Source organism: Triticum dicoccoides, chromosome 2B (assembly GCF_002162155.2).
Source record: "Triticum dicoccoides isolate Atlit2015 ecotype Zavitan chromosome 2B, WEW_v2.0, whole genome shotgun sequence".
Taxonomy (NCBI): domain Eukaryota; kingdom Viridiplantae; phylum Streptophyta; class Magnoliopsida; order Poales; family Poaceae; genus Triticum; species Triticum dicoccoides.
Window position 1 is genome coordinate 625,463,767 of NC_041383.1, and position 25,750 is coordinate 625,489,516.

The 25,750-nt window shown below is 44.2% G+C and overlaps 1 pseudogene; it reads right to left on the reverse strand.

The window, feature by feature from the left end:
• Window positions 1–878: 878 nt before the first annotated feature.
• LOC119368136 lies at window positions 879–3,027 on the reverse strand (annotated as a pseudogene).
• Between the last annotated feature and the right edge of the window lie 22,723 nt (window positions 3,028–25,750).

Below are 25,750 nucleotides of genomic sequence, written 5' to 3' on the forward strand. Positions count from 1 at the left end.
CTTGCGTATCGTGCTGGAAGTCGGCCTCCCGCGGTGTGAGTTGCGGAGCATCTCCCTCGGCGCCGCGGGTACACATCGACGTGTACGTGTGACGCGTTCCAGCGTCAACACCCCTTCAGCTCAGCCGAAAAATAACGAGGGCATTTGTAGCCTTCAGCTTTAGCAATCTTTCTATATACAACTCAATAAGATTTCTTTCATGGAAAGGAAGATATCTGCCTTTGCCCGTTGTAGCCTTTCCTGCTGAGCACTTGCAGAGCAACATATGCTGGAGTTCCACATGCGGTTAGCGCACTGGCAGGTTTTCAGGCTTCAAGTCACGATGATAAACACCTCTACTATGGCAATAGTCTCTAGCAGAGATCAACTGGTGAAGATATTTACTTGCCTTCACTCCTGGTAGCCATTATGTTTGTTGTTCATTGGTTTATCATTGATGGGCAATAAGCCACGGCGACTACGTCCAGAGCGTGTGCGTGCGCGAGCTGGGTGTGTCGAGTGTAGTCTGTGGTCGCGTGAGTCATAGACCGGGCATAGTCTGACCATTGTATGGCCATGGTCCGACTTGTGTATAGTCTGGCCATGGTCTGGGGCGTGTCCGACTAGTGTCCAGGTTGTGTGCGTGAGTGCGTGTGTCCGTTGGCGAAGAACCAGGGGGTGAGCACGTCGCTAGCACCGGTAGTGGCCGCGTCGTCCGCGTCCGAGCGCGGCGGGTGCGTGAGCCAGCGGGTGCGGGGCGTGGGTAGTGTACTCTCAAGACAGGAGAAAATAGATGTCTGCCCACTTCACTAGCATCCAGATTTGCAGGCAGCGTGTTTCAGAGATACCAGAACAATTCACTTCCATCACTAGGGCAGCTACTTGTTTGATGACTGAGCAGCCTAAGTAATACCACATCGGAGCAAACATTATTAATCAAGTACAACAGGTCGGGAGGTACCAAGGCATGACAATATAGATACATAAATAGTTCAACGGCTTAGCTGGGCAAATCACGGGTAAGGATGGCCAAATAGATAAGGTTGGATTTTAAACCCGATAGCAAGAAACAAGGGACCAAGAAACTGTAACTAGCATTTTGCAGAAAACCAGATCACATGTGCGAGTAGTACTTCCCCTTGGCACTTTCATCCCAAAGTCGACTGTACCCCGTGCAGAAAACCGATCCCGCGAGGCCTCCACAGAAACAGTAAGTTTTCCCTCTGGGTAATCAACAGAAACAACACGCCTTGCAAGCTCAACCACACCATCTGACTTGGTAGGCAGCTCTCCATTTTGAAAATCAAGCAGCACCACTTTCCCTTCTTTTACACTGTTGGTACTGCAAACAAGTAACCCTGGACAATGATCAGGCCATGACCCATCAACAACTCGGATGCCCACAATGGCCTCAACTGACATAGGCAGCACTGCCAAAGCAAACTCAAGCATGCAACGCTTGCTGGGGATGCGAAAACGGATCCCATCTTCTAAATGATACCTTTCGTGGAAATAAAAACATTTGAAAGCTAACACTTCATCTTCAGACTCCTTTTTGCCCTTTACTTTTAGCTGAACTTCAATCCCGACAGGGTCAACTAACAGAACCGCCCGAGAGGGGCCTGTTAAGTGCAAGAATGGATCCTGCAATGCAAGCATCACAATAATAATTAATCACTTAACTGGCAGACTATTAATTAAAACACACACACACACAAAGAGTTTACAGTGTATAGATAGTCGCACTAACTCACCTTTGGAGTGAGGGTTTGGCAGTTATCCCTGGTGCGTCTGAAGAGATAGTTGCGTTTACGATCTACCGAATCCCTGGCAGCAACAAAGCCATGAACCTCCAGTGGCAAGCTGAGATCATTATTTAGGTCGGTGACTTTGATGGAGAAGATCTGCATGCAACTCTCCGGAAGAGCATCTGCTGGGATGGTTCCGGTTGTATAAATGGGGCCAAGAGAAGCTACATGGAAGAAGCTAAGTCAATAAACATTGAAAAAATATTTAAATTAAGTGATAGATATAGTGGATAGCAATACTAGCTTGTTGCCAGGAAAGAAGTTCAACATAATCTCATCCAGAGACCAGGGTAATAAGATAGGAATAGAATATGAATGCATCAAGGGTCTTTAATGTAATCCTACAGTATCCTGCTCCTAGTTCGATATGCAACGCAAGTGATGTTTCTCTACCCCCAATGTATGTTATGGACTGGATTTGTTGTCAATTTTCCAGAAGAATTGGTTCTACAATAAATCCCAATTGAAACATATAATACTAGCTCGACCATCCATGGTAACAATATGGGTTTGGTTGGTATCCAATTCCATATAACGCAATGAAGGTCTCTACTCTAACAGTATAATTGGGATGTGAAATAAATCTAGTTCTCAGACTCTTTTCTCAAATTGATCTAGTTCTCAGACATATCCTAGTTAAAACATTCAATAAAAATATCGCTTTTCTTATGTTTCTGCATCAATCTCAAGAAATCACATAGCGAAGTCGATTTCGCGCGTCGATCTCAAGAAATCGCAAAGGCACATGGGGAGATAAAATGAAGTGAAGAATTTCTTACTTTCCGCGTCGATTGAACCGAAATTGTGGCGAAAACACGTCTCCCACATTTGACGGTAGTCCTCAGCCTCCTGCTCATCTGTAGGAGCCTTCTCAAACTCGTAGCGAAGAGGTGGCTGTGGATCGCGAACAAGTTGCTCCTGCCTCCTCCGGATCCTCTCCTGCGACTCTCTGATGCGCCTCAGATTGGTTTGCTCCGCCTCTCTAATGCTCTTCATCCTCGTCTTTGTACTGGACTCGCCCATGGAGATCTCCATCAGCGCCAACCCGCTGTCGATGAGCTCCATCTCCGGCGCGCCGCTCAATCGACCAGGGTTTCTTGCTTAGGGTTGCCTTGCCTCTCTGCGGCTATTGCGTCCGCTCAATCGATCTGTTATGTCTTTTTTCTTCCTTGTTTAGGGTTGCCTTGCCTCTCTGCGGCTATTGCGTCCGCTCAATCGATCTGTTATGTCTTTTTTCTTCCTTGTTTTCTCCGATTTGGATCACGCCCCAGTCCGCCCCGTCAATGTCGGGCTCGCCAAAAAATTGGCCAAGGAATCTGCCGCCACGGTGGGCGCGAAAACTGAAGGAAGCTGCCGGAAATTTGGCGTCGCGAAAACGTTGGTTCCAATCCAAACAGGGCAATCGACGGCTATTATTCCAAACAGACCCAAGGTGCTCGTCCGACTCCAACTTGTTTGTACACGCACGTGGCAGGTCTTTTTTGATGGAGGTGGCACGGCCCAATAGGGTCCAATTGGCCCCCTGCACGCCAACAATGTACCAACATCTTGCGCAGCTCCTCGCCGGCGGACACCAAGCGCCCGCATCGTCACCCGCCGACGGTTATCGCACCGCAGCCCGCTGGTGGCCGTCACGCATGGCACTGACTGGCGGGCCCTAGGCTATTTAGCTAGTTTTGTTTAATAAAAAGTAATATAACAATTGATTTAGAGGAAGAAGTTTAGGGGAACTACAAAAGTTGCTCCCAAACAACCCATAAAAGTTACGGGAAGCCAAAAAAACTAATTTTATGGGAAGATTTTTAGGGATGTTGTTGGAGTTGCTCTTAATTAGGGTAACACCGCTAAAAAATTACTCCATCCGTCTCATAATGTAAGACGTTTTTTGACACTAGTGTAGTGCCAAAAAAGTCTTACATTATGGGATGAAGGGAGTAATTAGGGTAACAACATATTATAATAGGTTCCACCGCACAACAAGCTGTCAAAACAATGATCGTTAACTCAATGAATATTGATGAACATGGTGAAACTCCTATGTGTCCTCGAGAATGCCTTGATCCATGTAAGTAGAAGCACCGGCTTATCCTTAGCACAATTTATGATTGGGCCACTTGCTGCACAGTTGCACTTTTGATACTATTTACTTTCTTGCAATTAATCTTGCTTTCAAACAAACCATCGAACACTCTTTGCAACTTTATAGACTCTTGCTAGTTTCCAACAACAATTCATTTCGCTTCTCATTGGGTTCTACACTGTTACTCATTAAAAAGACTACGATAGATTATCTAAATTTGAGGGTTATCAAGACTCTTTTCTGGAGCCGTTGTCGGATAGTGTAACGCTCTTGGTAAGTGGTATTTGGTAAGAGAAGCAATTATTGTGCTTGCTATTTTTATTTTTGTTTGCTAAATTAGTCCATTATGGATTTGCTTGGCAGCGAACATCCATCTTCTAAAAAACATATAAGATTCCTGTTTGATTTCTTGAACATGTGAGAGCTAACCATTATGTAGGTGACGAAATCGGTCCTCCTGAGGAACACTTACGCCATTCTCTTGAATTATGTGGTCTCTTTAAGCTTTCAGGTTTGCTTGAGGATGTTGTATTGAAGAAAAGTTTCCCTTTATCTTTGGAGGGAAATGCTTTATCATGATTTAGGGTATTAGATAATCCATATGCTATGTAGTGGAATGTTCTATGTTACGAGTTTATATCCAAGTTTCATCTAGCTCAATAGGTACATGAAGACATGAATTATCTTTATAATTTTTTGGCCTCATTTCGAAGAAAGTATGAGCTAAGCCCGGTTAAGCTTAAATCATTGATGCTTAAATTTCCTACTCATTGGCTTTCCAAACAGATGATCCTTACAAACTTTTATGCGAGACTTCCGCAACATGATAAGGAAACACTCGATTTGTCTTCTGGAGGCTACTTCGATAAAAAGAATACTAACGATAAATGGGATCTCATTGAAAGGATGCCATGTAACACCAATGATTGAGAGGTCGATAAATGTAAAGAGTTAGGTCTAAACTACGAATATGACTGCATTAAGTCTTTTTCTGAAACTTCTATTTATAGTGCTAAGTATGGACTCGATTCTAATATAACTGTTACTTTGTGTAAATCTTTTGCTCCTCACATTGATGTTCCTAAATAAAGCTGGGAAAAGTACCATGATCCTTCAAAGGAAGTTGTTACAAAAGGATGTTTTAGCTAAGGAAGATATTCTAGTCCACACTGTTAATACTCTGGTACCTTCTATTTACACTGAGAGAGATTTGTTTCATGTTAGGATTAGATAACATTCTCTGGTAGCTACAGTTGATAATAAAAGTGAGCAGAAGTCTTACAAACCTTATGATCAAAGTGAAACACAAACTCAAATAGCTACGATTAAATATTTGTTAACCGGTGATATCAATGGCCATGTTATCCAATTTGTTGAGGAAGTTGCTGATATTTTTAAGCATAGAAGGTTCCGTGATGTTGTTGGTGTGCCTGTTATTTCTGTTAAAATAGGTACTCATTGTTATCATCGGGTGTGTGGTATTGGAGCGACTATAAGTGCTATTCCTTTCTCTCGTTATCAAGAAATTGTTGGATATATTTGTTGGGGAACGTTGCATGGAAAAACAAAAAAATTCTACGCACACGCAATGATCTATCCATGGAGATGCATAGCAACGAGGGGGAGAGTGTGTCTACGTACCCTCGTAGACCGTAAGCGGAAGCATTAGACAACGCAGTTGATGTAGTCGAACTTCTTCGCGATCCAACTGATCAAGTATCGAAACATATGGCACCTCCGCATTCAGCACACGTTCAGTTCGGCGACGTCCTCACCTTCTTGATCCAGCAAGACGGGCAAAGTAGTAGATGACTTCCGGTAGCACGACGCCATGGTGACGGTGATGGTGATGCAATCTCCGCAGGGCTTCGCCTAAGCACTATGAAACTATGACCGAGGGAGTAAACAGTGGACGGGAGCGCCGCACACGGCTAAGACAATGATGTGTCCTTGTGTGGCGCCTCCTCCCATGTATATATAGGTGAGAGGGGAGAGGGAGGCAGCAAGGGCAGCCAAGGCGCACCCCAAGGGGTTGGCCGCCGGCCCTAGGGCCCATGCCCTCCCGCGCCCCCCTCTTTCCTTCCGGTGACCAGGAAGGAAGGGGGAGTTGTTGGGGAACGTTGCATAAAATAAAATTATCCTACGTTCACCAAGATCCATCTATGAGTTCATCTAGCAACGAGAGAGAGAGATGCATCTACATACCCTTGTAGATCGCGTGCGGAAGCGTTCAAGAGAACGGGGTTGAGGGAGTCGTTCTCGTCGTGATCCTATCACCGGAGATCCTAGCGCCGAACGGACGGCACCTCCGCGTTCAACACACGTACGGTCTGCGTGACGTTTCCTCTGTCTTGATCCAGCAAGGGGAAAGGAGAGGTTGATGAAGATCCAACAGCACGACGGCGTGGTGGTGGATGCAGCAGGACTCCGACAGGGCTTCGCCAAGCAACTACGGGAGGAGGAAGAGGTGTAGCAGGGGGAGGGAGGCGCCAAGACTCAGGTTGCGGCTGCCCTCCCCCTCCTTTATATAGGCCCCCTGGGGGCGCCGGCCCTGGAGATGGGAATCTCCCAAGGGGGCGGCGGCTAGGGGGGGTGGAGTGCCCCCCAAGGCAAGTGGTGCGCCCCCCACCCTAGGGTTTCCAACCCTAGGCGTAGGGGGGCCCAAGGGGGGACGCACCAGCCCACTAGGGGCTGGTTCCCCTCCCACTTCAGCCCACGGTGCCCTCAGGGATAGGTGGCCCCGCCCGGTGGACCCCCGGGACCCTTCCGGTGGTCCCGGTACAATACCGGGTGACCCCGAAACTTTCCCGACGGCCGAAACATGACTTCCTATATACAATTCTTTACCTCCGGACCATTCTGGAACTCCTCGTGACGTCCGGGATCTCATCCGAGACTCTGAACAACATTCGGTCTACTGCATACTCATGTTCATACAACCCTAGCATCACCGAACCTTAAGTGTGTAGACCCTACGGGTTCGGGAGACATGCAGACATGACCGAGACGGCTCTCCGGTCAATAACCAACAGCGGGATCTGGATACCCATGTTGGCTCCCACATACTCCTCGATGATCTCATCGGATGAACCACGATGTCGAGGATTCAAGCAACCCCGTATACTATTCCCTTTGCCAGACGGTATGTTACTTGCCCGAGATTCGATCGTCGGTATCCCAATACCTCGTTCAATCTCGTTGCCGGCAAGTCACTTTACTCGTACCGTAATGCATGATCCCGTGACCAGACACTTGGTCACTTTGAGCTCATTATGATGATGCACTACCGAGTGGGCCCAGTGATTACCTCTCCGTTATACGGAGTGACAAATCCCAGTCTCGATCCGTGTCAACCCAACAGACACTTTCGGAGATACCTGTAGTGCACCTTTATAGTCACCCAGTTACGTTGTGACGTTTGGTACACCCAAAGCACTCTTACGGTATCCGGGAGTTACACGATCTCATGGTCTAAGGAAGATATACTTGACATTGGAAAAGCTCTAGCAAAACAAACTACACGATCTTGTGCTATGCTTAGGAACGGGTCTTGTCCATCACATCATTCTCCCAACGATGTGATCTCGTTATCAACGACATCCAATGTCCATAGTCAGGAAACCATGACTATCTGTTGATCAACGAGCTAGTCAACTAGAGGCTCACTAGGGACATGTTGTGGTCTAAGTATTCACATGTGTATTATGATTTCCGGATAATACAATTATAGCATGAATAAAAGACAACTATCATGAACAAAGAAATATAATAATAATCCTTTTATTATTGCCTCTAGGGCATATTTCCAACAGTCTCCCACTTACACTAGAGTCAATAATCTAGTTACATTATGATGTATCGAACACCCATAGAGTTCTGGTGTTGATCATGTTTTGCTCGCGAAAGAGGTTTAGTCAAAGGATCTGCGACATTCAGATCCGTATGTACTTTGAAAATATCTATGTCTCCATCTTGAACATTTTCATGATGAGTTGAAACGACGCTTGATGTGCCTGGTCTTCTTGTGAAACCTGGGCTCCTTGGTAAGGGCAATAGCTCCAGTGTTGTCACAGAAGAGAGTGATTGGCCCCGACGCATTGGGTATGACTCCTAGGTCGGTGATGAACTCCCTCATCCATATTGCTTCATGCGCTGCCTCCGAGGCTGCCATGTACTCCGCTTCACATGTAGATCCCGCCACGACGCTCTGCTTGCAACTGCACCAACTTACTGCTCCACGATTCAACATATACACGTACCCGGTTTGTGACTTAGAGTCATCCAGATCTGTGTCGAAGCTAGCGTCGACGTAACCCTTTACGACGAGCTCTTCGTCACCTCCATAAACGAGAAACATGTCCTTTGTCCTTTTCAGGTACTTTAGGATATTCTTGACCGCTGTCCAGTGTTCCTTGCCAGGATTACTTTGGTACCTACCTACCAAACTTACGGCAAGGTTTACATCTGGTCTGGTACACAGCATGGCATACATAATAGATCATATGGCTGAGGCATAGGGGATGACACTCATCTCTTCTTTATCTTTTGCCGTGGTCGGGCATTGAGCCGAGCTCAATCTCACACCTTGCAATACAGGCAAGAACCCTTTCCTGGACTGATCCATTTTGAACTTCTTCAAAATCTTATCAAGGTATGTGCTTTGTGAAAGACCTATGAGGCGTCTCGATCTATCCCTATAGATTTTCATGCCTAATATGTAAGCAGCTTATCCAAGGTCCTTCATTGAAAAACACTTATTCAAGTAGGCCTTAATGCTGTCTAAAAGTTCTATATCATTTCCCATCAAAAGTATGTCATCTACATATAATATGAGAAATGCTACAGAGCTCCCACTCACTTTCTTGTAAACGCAGGCTTCTCCATAAGTCTGCATAAACCCAAACGCTTTGATCATCTCATCAAAGCGAATGTTCCAACTCCGAGATGCTTGCACCAGCCCATAAATGGATCGCTGGAGCTTGCATACTTTGTTAGCATTCTTAGGATCGACAAAACCTTCCGGCTGCATCATATACAGCTCTTCCTTAAGATAACCGTTAAGGAATGCCGTTTTGACGTTCATCTGCCATATCTCATAATCATAGTATGCGACAATTGCTAACATGATTCGGACGGACTTAAGCTTCGCTACGGGAGAGAAAGTCTCATCGTAGTCAACCCCTTGAACTTGCCGATAACCCTTAGCGACAAGTCGAGCTTTATAGATGGTGACATTACCATCCGCGTCCGTCTTCTTTTTAAAGATCCATTTGTTTTCTATCGCTCGCCGATCATCGGGCAAGTCAGTCAAAGTCCATACTTTGTTTTCATACATGGATTCTATCTCGGATTGCATGGCTTCTAGCCATTTGTTAGAATCTGGGCCCGCCATCGCTTCTTCATAGTTCGAAGGTTCACTGTTGTCTAACAACATGATTTCCAGGACAGGGTTGCCATACCACTCTGGTGTGGAACGTGTCCTCGTGGACCTACGAAGTTCAGTAGTAACTTGATCCGAAGTACCTTGATCATCATCATTAATTTCCTCTCCAGTCGGTGTAGGCACCACAGGAACATTTTCCTGAGCTGCACTACTTTCTGGTTCAAGAGGTAGTACTTCATCGAGTTCTACTTTCCTCCCACTTACTCCTTTTGAGAGAAACTCTTTTTCCAGAAAGGATCCATTCTTGGCAACAAAGATCTTGCCTTCGGATCTAAGGTAGAAGGTATACCCAATGGTTTCCTTGGGGTATCCTATGAAGACGCATTTTTCCGACTTGGGTTCGAGCTTTTCAGGTTGAAGTTTCTTGACATAAGCATCGCATCCCCAAACTTTTAGAAACGACAGCTTAGGTTTCTTCCCAAACCATAATTCATCCGGTGTCGTCTCAATGGATTTAGACGGTGCCCTATTTAAAGTGAATGTAGCTGTCTCTAGAGCGTATCCCCAAAATGATAGCGGTAAATCGGTAAGAGACATCATAGATCGCACCATATCCAATAGAGTGCGATTACGACATTCGGACACACCGTTACGCTGAGGTGTTCTAGGCGGCGTGAGTTGTGAAACGATTCCACATTTTCTTAAGTGTGTACCAAATTCGTGACTTAAATATTCTCCTCCACGATCCGATCGTAAGAATTTTATCTTTCGGTCACGTTGATTCTCTACTTCATTCTGAAATTCCTTGAACTTTTCAAAGGTCTCAGACTTGTGTTTCATCAAGTAGACATACCCATATCTACTTAAGTCATCAGTGAGAGTGAGAACATAACGATATCCTCCGCGAGCCTTAACACTCATTGGACCACACACATCAGTACGTATGATTTCCAATAAGTTGGTTGCTCGCTCCATAGTTCCGAAGAACGGAGTCTTGGTCATTTTGCCCATAAGGCATGGTTCGCATGTGTCAAATGATTCATAATCAAGAGACTCTAAAAGTCCATCTGAAGGAAATATTCCCTAGAGGCAATAATAAAGTTATTATTTATTTCCTTATATCATGATAAATGTTTATTATTCATACTAGAATTGTATTAACTTGAAACATAATATATGTGTGAATACATAGACAAACATAGTGTCACTAGTATGCCTCTACTTGACTAGCTCGTTTATCAAAGATCGTTATGTTTCCTAGCCATGGACAAATGAGTTGTCATTTGATTAACGGGATCACATCATTAGGAGAATGATGTGATTGACATGACCCATTCCGTTAGCTTAGCACTTGATCGTTTAGTATGTTGCTATTGCTTTCTTCATGACTTATACATGTTCCTATGACTATGAGATTATGCAACTCCTGTTTACTGGAGGAACACTTTGTGTGCTACCAAACATCACAATATAACTGGGTGATTATAAAGGAGCTCTACAGGTGTCTCCGAAGGTAAATGTTGAGTTGGCGTATTTCGAGATTAGGATTTGTCACTCCGATTGTCGGAGAGGTATCTCTGGGCCCTCTCGGTAATGCACATCACTATAAGCCTTGCAAGCAATGTAGCTAATGAGTTAGTTACGGAATGATGCATTACGTAACGAGTAAAGAGACTCGCCGGTAACGAGATTGAACTAGGTATTGGATACCGACGATCGAATCTCGGGCAAGTAACATACCGATGACAAAGGGAGCAACGTATGTTGTTATGAGGTTTGACCGATAAAGATCTTCGTAGAATATGTGGGAGCCAATATGAGCATCTAGGTTCCGCTATTGGTTATTGACCGGAAACGTGTCTCGGTCATGTCTACATAGTTCTCGAACCCGTAGGGTCCGCACGCTTAAGGTTTTGATGACAGTTATATTATGAGTCTATGAGTTTTGATGTACCAAAGGAGTTTGGAGTCCCGGATGAGATCAGGGACATTACGAGGAGTCTCGAAATGGTCGAGACGTAAAGATCGATATATTGGACGACTATATTCGGACATCGGAAAGGTTCCGAGTGATTCGGGTATTTTCCGGAGTACCGGAGAGTTACGGGAATACGTATTGGGCCTTATTGGGCCATACGGGAAAGAAGGAAAAGGGCCTCAAGGGTGGCCGCACCCCTCCCCTTGGTCTGGTCCGAATTGGACTAGGGAAAGGGGCGCCCCCTTCCTTCCTTCTCCTTTTCCCTTCCTCTTTTCCTATTCCATATGGGAGGTGGAATCCTACTGGGACTAGGGAGTCCTAGTAGGACTCCACACTTGGTGCGCCCCCTCCTAGGGCCGGCCTCCTCCTCCCTTGCTCCTTTATATACGGGGGCAGGGGGCACCCCATAGACACACAAGTTGATCTTCGTGATCGTTCCTTAGCCGTGTGCGGTGCCCCCCTCCACCATATTCCACCTCGGTCATATCGTTGCGGTGTTTAGGCGAAGCCCTGCGTCGGTAGAACATCATCATCGTCACCACGCCGTCGTGCTGACGGAACTCATCCCCGACACCCTGCTGGATCGGAGTCCGGGGATCGTCATCGAGCTGAACGTGTGCTGCACTCGGAGGTGCCGTACGTTCGGTGCTTGGATCGGTCGGATCGTGAAGACGGACGACTACATCAACCGTGTTGTCATAACGCTTCCGCTTACGGTCTACGAGGGTACGTGGACAACACTCTCCCCTCTCGTTGCTATGCATCACCATGATCTTGCGTGTGCGTAGGAATTTTTTTGAAATTACTACGTTACCCAACAGTGGTATCCGAGCCTAGGTTTTATGCGTTGATGTTATTTGCACGAGTAGAACACAAGTGAGTTATGGGCGATACAATTCATACTGCTTACCAGCATGTCATACTTTGGTTCAGCGGTATTGTTGGATGAAGCAGCCCGGACCGACATTATGCGTACGCTTACGTGAGCATGGTTTTACCGCCGTGCTTCGCACACAGGTGACTAGCGGGTGTCTGTTTCTCCAACTTTAGTTGAACCGAGTGTGGCTACGCCCGGTCCTTGCGAAGGTTAAAACAACACTAACTTGACGAACTATCGTTGTGGTTTTGATGCGTAGGTAAGAACGGTTCTTGCTCAGCCCATAGCAGCCACGTAAAATTTGCAACAACAAAGTAGAGGACGTCTAACTTGTTTTTCCAGGGCATGTTGTGATGTGATATGGTCAAGACGTGATGCTATATTTTATTGTATGAGATTATCATGCTTTGTAACCGAAGTTATCGGCAACTGGCAGGAGCCATATGGTTGTCGCTTTATTGTATGAAATGCAAACGGCCTGTAATTGCTTTACTTTATCACTAAGCGGTAGTGATAGTCGTAGAAGCAATAGATGGCGTAACAACAACGATGCTACGATGGAGATCAAGGTGTCGCACTGGTGACGATGGTGATCACGACGGTGCTCCGGAGATGGAGATCACAAGCACAAGATGATGATGGCCATATCATATCACTTATATTGATTGCATGTGATGTTTATCCTTTATGCATCTTATCTTGCTTTGATTGACGGTAGCATTTTAAGATGATCTCTCACTAAAAATTATCAAGAAGTGTTCTCCCTGAGTATGCACCATTGCAAAAGTTCTTCGTGCTGAGACACCATGTGATGATCAGGTGTGATAGGCTCTACGTTCAAATACAACGGGTGCAAAACAGTTGCACACGCGGAATACTCAGGTTAAACTTGACGAGCCTAGCATATAACAGATATGGCCTCGGAACACGGAGACCTAAAGGTCAAACGTGAATCATATAGTAGATATGATCAACATAGTGATGTTCACCATTGAAACTACTCCATCTCACGTGATGATCGGACATGGTTTAGTTGATTTGGATCACGTGATCGCTTAGATGACTAGAGAGATGTCTATCTAAGTGGGAGTTCTTTAGTAATATGATTAATTGAACTTAAATTTATCATGAACTTAGTCCTGGTAGTATTTTGCAAATTATGTTGTAGATCAATAGCTTGCGTTGTTGCTTTCATATGTTTATTTTGATATGTTCCTAGAGAAAATTGTGTTGAAAGATGTTAGTAGCAATGATGCGGATTGGATCCGTGATCTGAGGTTTATCCTCATTGCTGCACAGAAGAATTATGTCCTTAATGCACCGCTAGGTGACAGACCTATTGCAGGAGCAGATGCAGACGTTATGAACGTTTGGCTAGCTCAATATGATGACTACTTGATAGTTTTGTGCACCATGCTTTATGGCTTAGAATCGGGACTTCAAAGACGTTTTGAACATCATGGACCATATGAGATGTTCCAGGAGTTGAAGTTAATATTTCAAGCAAATACCCGAGTTGAGAGATATGAAGTCTCCAACAAGTTCTGTGGCTAAAAGATGGAGGAGAATTGCTCAACTAGTGAGCATGTGCTCAGATTGTCTGGGTACTACAATCGCTTGAATCAAGTGGGAGTTAATCTTCCAGATAAGATAGTGATTGACAGAATTCTCTAGTCACCACCACCAAGTTACTAGAACTTCGTGATGAACTATAATATGCAAGGGATGATGAAAACAATTCCCAAGCTCTTCGCGATGCAAAAATCGGCGAAGGTAGAAATCAAAGAAAAACATCAAAGTGTTGATGGTGGACAAGATCACTAGTTTCAAGAAAAAGGGCAAAGGGAAAGGAAGGGGAACTTCAAGTAGAATGACAAGCAAGTTGTCACTCCCACGAAGAAGCCCAAAGCTGAACCAAAGCCTGAAACTGAGTACTTACACTGCAAAGGAAATGGTCACTGGAAACGGAAATACCCTGAATATTTGGTGGATAAGAAGGATGGCAAACTGAACAAGGGTATATTTGATATACAGGTTATTGATGTGTACCTTACTAGTGTTTATAGTAACCCCTGAGTATTTTATACTTGTTCGGTTGCTAAGATTAGTAACTCGGAACAGGAGTTACAGAATAAACAGAAACTAGTTGAGGGTGAAGTGACGATGTGTGTTGGAAGTGGTTCCAAGATTGATATGATCATCATCGCACACTCCCTATACTTTCGGGATTAGTGTTGAACCTAAATAAATGTTATTTGGCGTTTGCGTTGAGCATGAATATGATTTGATCATGTTTATTGCAATACAATTATTCATTTAAAATCAGAGAATAATTGTTGTTCTGTTTAAATGAATAAAACCTTTGATGGTCATACACCCAATGAAAATAGTTTGTTGGATCTCGATCGTAGTGATACACATATTCATAATATTGATGCCAAAAGATGCAAAGTTGATAATGATAGTGCAACTTGTTTATGGCACTGCCATTTGGGTCATATCGGTGTAAAGCGCATGAATAAACTCCATAAAGATGGATTTTTGGAATCTCTTGGTTATGAATCATTTGATGCTTGCGAACCATGCCTCATGGGCAAGATGACTAAAACGCCGTTCTCCGGAACTATGGAGCGAGCAACTGATTTATTGGAAATCATACATGCTGATGTATGTGGTCCAATGAATATTGAAGCTCGTGGCAAGTATCATTATTTTCTGACCTTCACAAGATGATTTGAGAAGATATGGGTATATCTACTTGATGAAACATAAGTCTGAAACATTTGAAAAGTTCAAAGAATTTTAGAGTGAAGTGGAAAATCATTGTAACAAGAAAAATAAAGTTTCTACGATCTGATCGTGGAGACGAATATTTGAGTTACGAGTTTGGTCTTCATTTGAAACAATGCGAAATGGTCGAGACGTAAAGATCGATATATTGGACGACTATATTCGGACATCGTAAAGGTTCCGAGTGATTCGGGTATTTTTCGGAGTACCAAAGAGTTACGGGAATACGTATTGGGCCTTATTGGGCCATACGGGAAAGAAGGAAAAGGGCCTCAAGGGTGGCCGCACCCCTCCCCTTGGTCTGGTCCGAATTGGACTAGGGAAAGGGGACGCCCCCTTCCTTCCTTCTCCTTTTCCCCTTCCTCTTTTCCTATTCCATATGGGAGGTGGAATCCTACTAGGACTAGGGAGTCCTAGTAGGACTCCACACTTGGTGCGCCCCCTCCTAGGACCGGCCTCCTCCTCCCTTGCTCCTTTATATACGGGGGTAGGGGGCACCCCATAGACACACAAGTTGATCTTCGTGATCGTTCCTTAGCCGTGTGCGGTGTCCCCCTCCACCATATTCCACCTTGGTCATATCGTTGCGGTGTTTAGGCGAAGCCCTGCGTCGGTAGAACATCATCATCGTCACCACGCCGTCGTGCTGACGGAACTCATCCCCGACACCCTGCTGGATCGGAGTCCGGGGATCATCATCGAGCTGAACGTGTGCTGAACTCGGAGGTGCCGTACGTTCAGTGCTTGGATCGGTCGGATCGTGAAGACGCACAACTACATCAACCGCGTTGTCATAACGCTTCCGCTTACGGTCTACGAGGGTACGTGGACAACACTCTCCCCTCTTGTTGCTATGCATCACCATGATCTTGCGTGTGCGTAGGATTTTTTTTGAAATTACTACGTTACCCAACACCATCTGCATGGAGCTTCTTCATGCGCTTGACACCAATGTGACCAAGGCGGCAGTGCCACAAGTATGTGGGACTATCGTTATCAACTTTACATCTTTTGGTATTCACACTATGAATATGTGTAGCATTACATTCGAGATTCATTAAGAATAAACCATTGACCATCGGGGCATGACCATAAAACATATCTCTCATATAAATAGAACAACCATTATTCTCGGATTTAAATGAGTAGCCATCTCGTATTAAACGAGATCCTGATACAATGTTCATGCTCAAACTAGGCACTAAATAACAATTATTGAGGCTTAAAATTAATCCCGTAGGTAAATGTAGAGGTAGCGTGCCGACGGCGATCACATCGACCTTGGAACCATTCCCGACGCGCATCGTCACCTCGTCCTTCGCCAGTCTCCGCTTATTCCGCAGCTCCTGCCGTGAGTTACAAATATGAGCAACGGCACCGGTATCAAATACCCAGGAGTTACTACGAGTACTGGTAAGGTACACATCAATTTCATGTATATCACATATACCTTTAGTGTTGCCGGCCTTCATGTATGCTAAGTATTTGGGGCAGTTCTGCTTCCATTGACCCTTCCCTTTGCAATAAAAGCACTCAGTCTCAGGCTTGGGTCCATTCTTTGACTTCTTCCCGGCAACTGGCTTACCGGGCGCGGCAACATCTTTGTCGTCCTTCTTGAAGTTCTTCTTACCCTTGCCCTTCTTGAACTTAGTGGTCTTATTGACCATCAACACTTGATGTTCTTTCTTGATTTCAACCTCTGCTGACTTCAGCATTGAAAATACTTCAGGAATGGTCTTCACCATCCCCTGCATATTGTAGTTCATCACAAAGCTCTTGTAGCTCGGTGGGAGCGACTGAAGGATTCTATCAATGACCGCCTCGTCTGGGAGGTTAATGTCCAGCTGGGACAGGCGGTTATGCAACCCAGACATTTTGAGTATGTGCTCACTGACAGAACTATTTTCCTCCATCTTACAACTATAGAACTTGTCGGAGACTTCATATCTCTCGACCCAGGCATGAGCTTGAAAAACCATTTTCAGCTCCTCGAACATCTCATATGCTCTGTGTTGCTCAAAACGCTTTTGGAGCCCCGGTTCTAAGCTGTAAGCATGCCGCACTGAATGAGGGAGTAATCATCAACACATGACTGCCAAGCATTCATAACGTCTTGGTTCTCTGGGATGGGTGCTTCACCTAGCGGTCCTTCTAGGACATATGCTTTCTTGGCTGCTATGAGGATGATCCTCAGGTTCCGGACCCAGTCCGAATAGTTGCTGCCATCATCTTTCAGCTTGGTTTTCTCTAGGAACGCGTTGAAGTTGATGTTGACATGAGCGTTGGCCATATGATCTACAAGACATATTTTGCAAAGATTTTAGACTAAGTTCATGATAATTAAGTTCATCTAATTAAATTATTTAATGAACTCCCACTCAGATTTGACATCCCTCTAGTCATCTAAGTGTTACACGATCCGAGTCGACTAGGCCGTGTCCGATCATCACGTGAGACGGACTAGTCATCATCGGTGAACATCTCCATGTTGATCGTATCTTCCATGCGACTCATGTTCGACCTTTCGGTCTCTTGTGTTCCGAGGCCATGTCTGTACATGCTAGGCTCGTCAAGTTAACCCTAAGTGTTTTGCATGTGTAAAACTGTCTTACACCCGTTGTATGTGAACGTAAGGATCTATCACACCCGATCATCACGTGGTGCTTCGAAACGACGAACTTTAGCAACGGTGCACAGTTAGGGGGAACACTTTCTTGAAATTATTATAAGGGATCATCTTATCTACCACCGCCGTTCTTAGTAAACAAGATGCATAAAACATAATAAACATCACATGCAATTATATAAAGTAGTGACATGATATGGCCAATATCATATAGCTCCTTTGATCTCCATCTTCGGGGCTCCATGATCATCTTCGTCACCGGCATGACACCATGATCTCCATCATCGTGCCTCCATGAAGTTTCTCGCCAACTATTACTTCTACTACTATAGCTAACGGTTTAGCAATAAAGTAAAGTAATTACATGGCGTTAAATCATTGACACGCAGGTCATACAATAATTAAGACAACTCCTATGGCTCCTGCCGGTTGTCATACTCATCAACATGCAAGTCGTGATTCCTATTACAAGAACATGATCTCATACATCACAATATATCATTCATCATTCATCACAACTTCTGGCCATATCACATCACATGACAATCGCTGCAAAAACAAGTTAGACGTCCTCTAATTGTTGTTGCATCTTTTACGTGGCTGCAATTGGGTTCTAGCAAGAACGTTTTCTTACCTACGAATAACCACAACATGATTTTTGTCAACTTATATTTACCCTTCATAAGGACCCTTTTCATCGAATCCGCTCCAACTAAAGTAGGAGAGACAGACACCCGCTAGCCACCTTATGCAACTAGTGCATGCCGATCGGTGGAACCTGTCTCACGTAAGCGTACGTGTAAGGTCGGTCTGGGTCGCTTCATCCCACAATACCGCAGAAGCAAGAAAAGACTAGTAGTGGCAAGCAAGTTGACAAGATCTACGCCCACAACAGATTTGTGTTCTACTCGTGCAATAGAGAACTACGCATAGATCTAGCTCATGATGCCACTGTTGGGGAACGTTGCATAAAATAAAATTTTCCTACGTTCACCAAGATCCATCTATGAGTTCATCTAGCAACGAGAGAGAGAGATGCATCTACATACCCTTGTAGATCGCGTGCAGAAGGGTTCAAGAGAACGGGGTTGAGGGAGTCGTTCTCGTCGTGATCCTATCACCGGAGATCCTAGCGCCGAACGGACGGCAGCTCCGTGTTCAACACACGTACGGTCTGCGTGACGTCTCCTCCATCTTGATCCAGCAAGGGGAAAGGAGAGGTTGATGAAGATCCAGCAGCACGACGGCGTGGTGGTGGATGCAGCAGGACTCCGGCAGGGCTTCGCCAAGCAACTGCGGGAGGAGGAAGAGGTGTAGCAGGGGGAGGGAGGCGCCAAGACTCAGGTTGTGGCTGCCCTCCCCCCTCCTTTATATAGGCCCCTTGGGGGGGCGCCGGCCCTGGAGATGGGAATCTCCCAAGGGGGCGGCGGCCAGGGGGTGGAGTGCCCCCCAAGGCAAGTGGTGCGCCCCCTACCCTAGGGTTTCCATCCCTAGGCGTAGGGGGGGCCAAGGGGGGACGCACCAGCCCACTAGGGGCTGGTTCCCCTCCCACTTCAGCCCACGGGGCCCTCCGGGATAGGTGGCCCCACCCGGTGGACCCCCGGGACCCTTTCGGTGGTCCCAGTACAATACCGGGTGACCCCGAAACTTTCCCGATGGCTGAAACAGCACTTCCTATGTACAATTCTTTACCTCCGGACCATTCTGGAACTCCTCGTGACATCCGGGATCTCATCCGGGACTCCGAACAACATTCAGTCTGCTACATACTCATATTCATACAACCCTAGCGTCACCGAACCTTAAGTGTGTAGACCCTACGGGTTCGGGAGACACGCAGACATGACCGAGACGGCTCTCCGGTCAATAACCAATAGCGGGATCTGGATACCCATGTTGGCTCCCACATACTCCTCGATGATCTCATCGGATGAACCACGATGTCGAGGATTCAAGCAACCCTGTATACTATTCCCTTTGTCAGACGGTATGTTACTTGCCCGAGATTCGATCGTCGGTATCCCAATACCTCGTTCAATCTCGTTGCCGGCAAGTCACTTTACTCGTACCGTAATGCATGATCCCGTGACCAGACACTTGGTCACTTTGAGCTCATTATGATGATGCACTAACGAGTGGGCCCATTGATTACCTCTCCATTATACGGAGTGACAAATCCCAGTCTCGATCCATGTCAACCCAACAGACACTTTCGGAGATACCTGTAGTGCACCTTTATAGTCACCCAGTTACATTGTGATGTTTGGTACACCCAAAGCACTCTTACGGTATCCGGGAGTTACACGATCTCATGGTCTAAGGAAGATATACTTGACATTGGAAAAGCTCTAGCAAAACGAACTACACGATCTTGTGCTATGCTTAGGAATGGGTCTTGTCCATCACATCATTCTCCCAATGATGTGATCCCATTATCAACGACATCCAATGCCCATAGTCAGGAAACCATGACTATCTGTTGATCAACGAGCTAGTCAACTAGAGGCTCACTAGGGACATGTTGTGGTCTAAGTATTCACACGTGTATTACGATTTCCGGATAATACAATTATAGCATGAATAAAAGACAACTATCATGAACAAAGAAATATAATAATAATCCTTTTATTATTGCCTCTAGGGCATATTTCCAACAGGAGTCCTACTCCACACTTTCCATTCCCTCCCCTCTTTCCTTCTCCTCCTCATAGGGCCAGCCTCTATAGGGGTGCACCAACCCCTTGTGGGCTGGTGTGTTCCCTCACTTGGCCCATAAGGCCCATATCTTTGTCGGGGGTGCCCGAAACTCCTTCCGGTGACCTGATAAGTAGCCGGTACCCTCTGAAACACTTCTGGTGTCCAAATATCATCGTCCTATGTATCAATCTTTACCTCTCGATCATTTTGAGACTCCTTGTCATGTTTGTGATCTTGTCCGGGACTCCAAACAACATTCGGTCACCGAATCATATAACTCATATAGCACTATATCGTCAACGAATGTTAAGCATGTGGACCCTACGGATTCGAGAACTGTGTAGACATGACCAAGACACCTCTCTGGTTAATAACCAATAGCGGAACCTAGATACCCATATTGGCTCCTACATATTCTACGAAGATCTTTATTGGTCAAACCGTTATGACAACATACGTAATTCCCTTTTTCCATCTGTATGTTACTTGCCCGAGATTCGATCATCGGTATCTCTATACCTAGTTCAATCTTGTTACCGGCAAGTCTCTTTACTCGTTCCATAATACATCACCTCATAACTAATTCCTTAGTCATTTGCTTGCAAGCTTATGATGTGTATTACCGAGAGGGTCCAGAGATACCTCTCCGATACTCGGAGTGACAAATCCTAATCTTGATCTATGCCAACTCAACAAACACCTTCGGAGATACCTATAGAGCATCTTTATGATCACCCAGTTGTGTTGTGATGTTTGAGAGCACACAAGGTATTCCTCTAGTACCCGGGAGTTGCATAATCTCATAGTCGAAGGAATACGTATTTGACATGAAGAAAGCAATAGCAATAAAACTGAACGATCATTATGCTAAGCTAACGGTTGGGTCTTGTCCATCACATCATTCTCCTAATGATGTGATCCCATTATCAAATGACAACTCATGTCCATGGTTAGGAAATCTTAACCATCTTTGATCAACGAGCTAGTCTAGTAGAGGCTTACTAGGGACACAGTATTTGTTTATGTATTCACACATGTATTTAAGTTTCTGATCAATACAATTCTAGCAAGAATAATAAACCTTTATCACGAATAAGGAAATATAAAATAACAACTTTATTATTGCCTCTAGGGCATATTTCCTTCAGTCTCCCAGTTGCACTAGAGTCAATAATCTAGTTCACATCGCCATGTGATTAACACCAATAGTTCACATCCCCATGTGACTAACACCCAAAGAGTTTACTAGAGTCAATAATCTAGTTCACATCGCCATGTGATTAACACCCAAAGAGTACTAAGGTGTGATCATGTTTTGCTTGTGAGAGAAGTTTAGTCAACGGGTCTGCCACATTCAAATTCGTATGTATTTTGCAAATTTCTATGTCTATAATGCTCTGCGTGGAGCTACTCTAGCTAATTGCTCCCACGTTCAATATGTATCCAGATTGAGACTTAGAGTCATCTAGATCAGTGTCAAAGCTTCCATCGACGTAACTATTTACAACAAACACTTTATCACCTCCATAACCGAGAAACATTTCCTTGGTCCTCTTTAAGGGAACTAAGGATAATTTTAACCGTTGTCCAGTGATCTACTCCTGGATCACTATTGTACCCCCTTGCCAAACTCACGACAAGGTACACAACAGGTTTGGTACACAGCATGGTATACTTTATAGAACCTATGGTTGAGCCTAGGGAATGACTTTCCTTCTCTCTTTATCTTCTGTTGTGGCCGGGTTTTGAGTCTTTACTCAACTTCACACCTTACAATACATGCACGAACTCCTTGTTTGACTGATCCGTTTTGAACTCCTTCAAAATCTTATCAAGGTATGTACTCATTTAAATTCTTATCAAGCGTCTTGATCTATCTCTATAGATCTTGATGCCCAATTGTAAGCAGCTTCACCGAGGTCTTTCATTGAAAAACTCTTATTCAAGTATCTTTTTATGCTATTCAGAAATTCTATATCATTTCTAATCAACAATATGTCATCTACATATAATATCAGAAATGCTACAGAGCTCCCACTCACTTTCTTGTAAATACAAGCTTCGCCATAAGATTGTATAAAACGATATGTTTTGATCACCTCATCAAAGTGTATATTCCAACTCTGAGATGCTTGCACCAGTCCATAGATGGATTGTTGGAGTTTGCACACTTTGTTAGCACCTTTAGGATCGACAAAACCTTCTGGTTGCATCATATATAACTCTTCTTTAAGAAATCCATTAAGGAATGCAGTTTTGACATCCATTTGCCAGATTTCATAATTATAAAATGCGGCAATTGCTAACATGATTTGAACTAACTCAAGCATCACTACGGGTGAGAAGGTCTCATCGTAGTCAACTTCTTGAACTTGTCGAAAACCTTTCGCAACAAGTCGAGCTTTGTAGATGGTGACATTACCATCAGCGTCTATCTTGTTCTTGAAGATCCATTTATTTTCTATGGCTTGCCGATCATCGGGCAAGTCCACCAAAGTCCATACTTTGTTCTCATACATGGATCCTACCTCAGATTTCATGGCCTCAAGCCAGTTGAAATCTAGGCTCATCATAGCTTCTTCATAGTTTGTAGGTTCGCCTTGGTCTAGTAACATGACTTCTAGGACAGGACTACCATACCACTCTGGTGTGGATCGTGCTCTGGTCAACCTACGAAGTTCAGTAGTAACTTGATCTGAAGTTTTATGATCACCATCATTAGCTTCCTCTCTAGTTGGTGTAGGCATCATGGGAACAATTTTCTCTGATGTGTTACTATCCAATTCGAGAGAAGGTACAATTACCTCATCAAGTTCTACTTTCCTCCCACTCACTTCTTTCGAGAGAAACTCCTTCTCTAGGAAAGATCTTTCCTTCGGATATGTGGTAGAAGGTGTAGCCAATTGTTTACTTAGGGTATCTTATGAAGACACACTTCTTCGATTTGGGTTTGAGCTTATCAGTGTGAAGCCTTTTGACATAAGTGTCTCAACCCCAAACTTTAAGAAACGACAACTTAGGTGTCTTGCCAAACCATAGTTCATACGGTGTCGTCTCAACGGATTTAGATGGTGCCCTATTTAACATGAATGTGGCTGTCTCTAATGCATAACCCCAAAACGATAGTGGTAAATCAGTAAGAGACATCATTGAACGCACCATATCCAATAAAGTACGGTTATGACGTTCAGACACACCATTACGCTGTGGTGTTCCAGGTGGCATGAGTTGTGAAACAATTCCACATTGTTTTGAATGAAGGCCAAACTCATAACTCAAATATTCGCTTCCGTGATCAGATCGTAGAAACTTTATTTTCTTGTTACGATGATACTTCACTCTGAAATTCTTTGAACTTTTCAAATGTTTCAGACTTGTGTTTCATCAAGTAGATATACCCATACCTACTCAAATCATCTCTGAAGGTCAGAAAATAATGATACCCGCCGCGTGCTTCAACACTCATCGGACCTCATACATCGGTATGCAATATTTCAAATAAGTCATTAGCTCGCTCCATTGTTCCAAAGAACGGAGTTTTAGTCATCTTGCCCATGAGGCATGGTTCGCAAGTATCAAATGATTCATAATCAAGTGATTCCAGATGTCCATCCATATGGAGTTTCTTCATGCGTTTTACACCAATATGACCTAAATGGTAGTGCCACAAGTTTGTTGCACTATCATTATGAACTTTGCATCTTTTGGCGTCAATATTATGAATATGTGATCACTACGATTGAGATTCAATAAACCATTCACATTGGGTGTATGACCATAGAAGGTTTTATTCATTTAAATAGGACAACAATTATTCTCTGACTTAAATGAATAACCGTATTGCAATAAACATGATCTAATCATATTCGTGCTCAACGCAAACACCAAATACCATTTATTTAGGTTCAACACTAATCCCGAAGGTAGAGGGAGTGTGCGATGGTGATCGTATCAACCTTGGAATCACTTCCTACACACATCGTCACCTTGCCCTTAAATAATCTCTGTTTATTCTACAACTCCTGTTTTGAGTTACTAATCTTAGCAACTGAACCGGTATCAAATACCCATGGGTTACTACAAACACTAGTAAACTACACATCAATAACATGTATATCAAATATATCTTTGTTCACTTTGCCATCCTTCTTATCCGCCAAGTATTTGGGGGTAGTTCCACTTCTAGTGACCATTTCCTTTGCAGTAGAAGCACTCAGTTTCAGGCTTGGGTCCAGTTTTGGGCTTCTTCATGGGAGTGGCAACTTGCTTGCCATTCTTCTTGAAGTTCCCTTTCTTTCCCTTGCCCTTTTTGTTGAAACTAGTGGTCTTCTTTAACCATCAACACTTGATGTTCTTTCTTGATTTCTACCTTCACCAATTTCAGCATCGCGAAGAGCTCGGAATCGTTTCCGTCATCCCTTGCATATTATAGTTCATCATGAAGTTTAGTAGCTTGGTGACAGTGACTAGAGAACTCTGTCAATCACTATCTTATCTGGAAGATTAACTCCCACTTGATTCAAGGATTGTAGTACCCAGATATTCTGAGCACATGCTTACTGGCTGAGCTATTTTCCTTCATCTTGTAGTCAAAGTACTTGTCAGTGGTCTCATACCTCCCGGCACGGGCATGAGTCTGAAATACCAATTTCAGCTCTTGGAACATCTCATATACTCCGTGGCGTGATGACCCACAAGTATAGGGGATCTATCATAGTCCTTTCGATAAGTAAGAGTGTCGAACCCAACGAGGAGCAGAAGGAAATGACAAACAGTTTTCAGTAAGGTATTCTCTGCAAGCACTGAAATTATCGGTAACAGATAGTTTTGTGATAAGGTAATTCGTAACGGGTAACAAGTAACAAAGATAACTAAGGTGCAGCAAGGTGTCCCAATCCTGTTTGTAGCAAAGGACAAGTCTGAACAAACTCTTATATAAAGCAAAGCGCTCCCGAGGACAAATGGGAATTACTGTCAAGCTAGTTTTCATCATGCTCATATGATTCGCGTTCGTTACTTTGATAATTTGATATGTGGGTGGACCGGTGCTTGGGTACTGCCCTTCGTTGGACAAGCATCCCACTTATGATTAACCCCTCTCGCAAGCACCCGCAACTATGAAAGAAGAATTAAGGTAAACCTAACCATAGTATGAAACATGTGGATCCAAATCAGCCCTTACGAAGCAACGCATAAACTAGGGTTTAACTAGTTCAATGCCCGTGCGTTGCCACGAGCTAACAAAATATGAACAAAATAGAAATATGTTACTAATAACAATGTATATACAAAGAGAAATGCCATGTTATGAGAGTTAGACTATTTACATTTGATGACATTCATGCTCGTGACATGGTAAATAAATGCATCTCCTTGTCATGTTTCTCTTCCCCTCCCTCTCCCACAATCCTTCTTCTTCCTCGTGTGTTTCTCACTCGGCAAAGCATAATCATTGATATGAATAGTCATTAAAATATCAAATCAACACAACAATCTATCATCTGCTCCAAAATTGACACCTATGTTTAACAT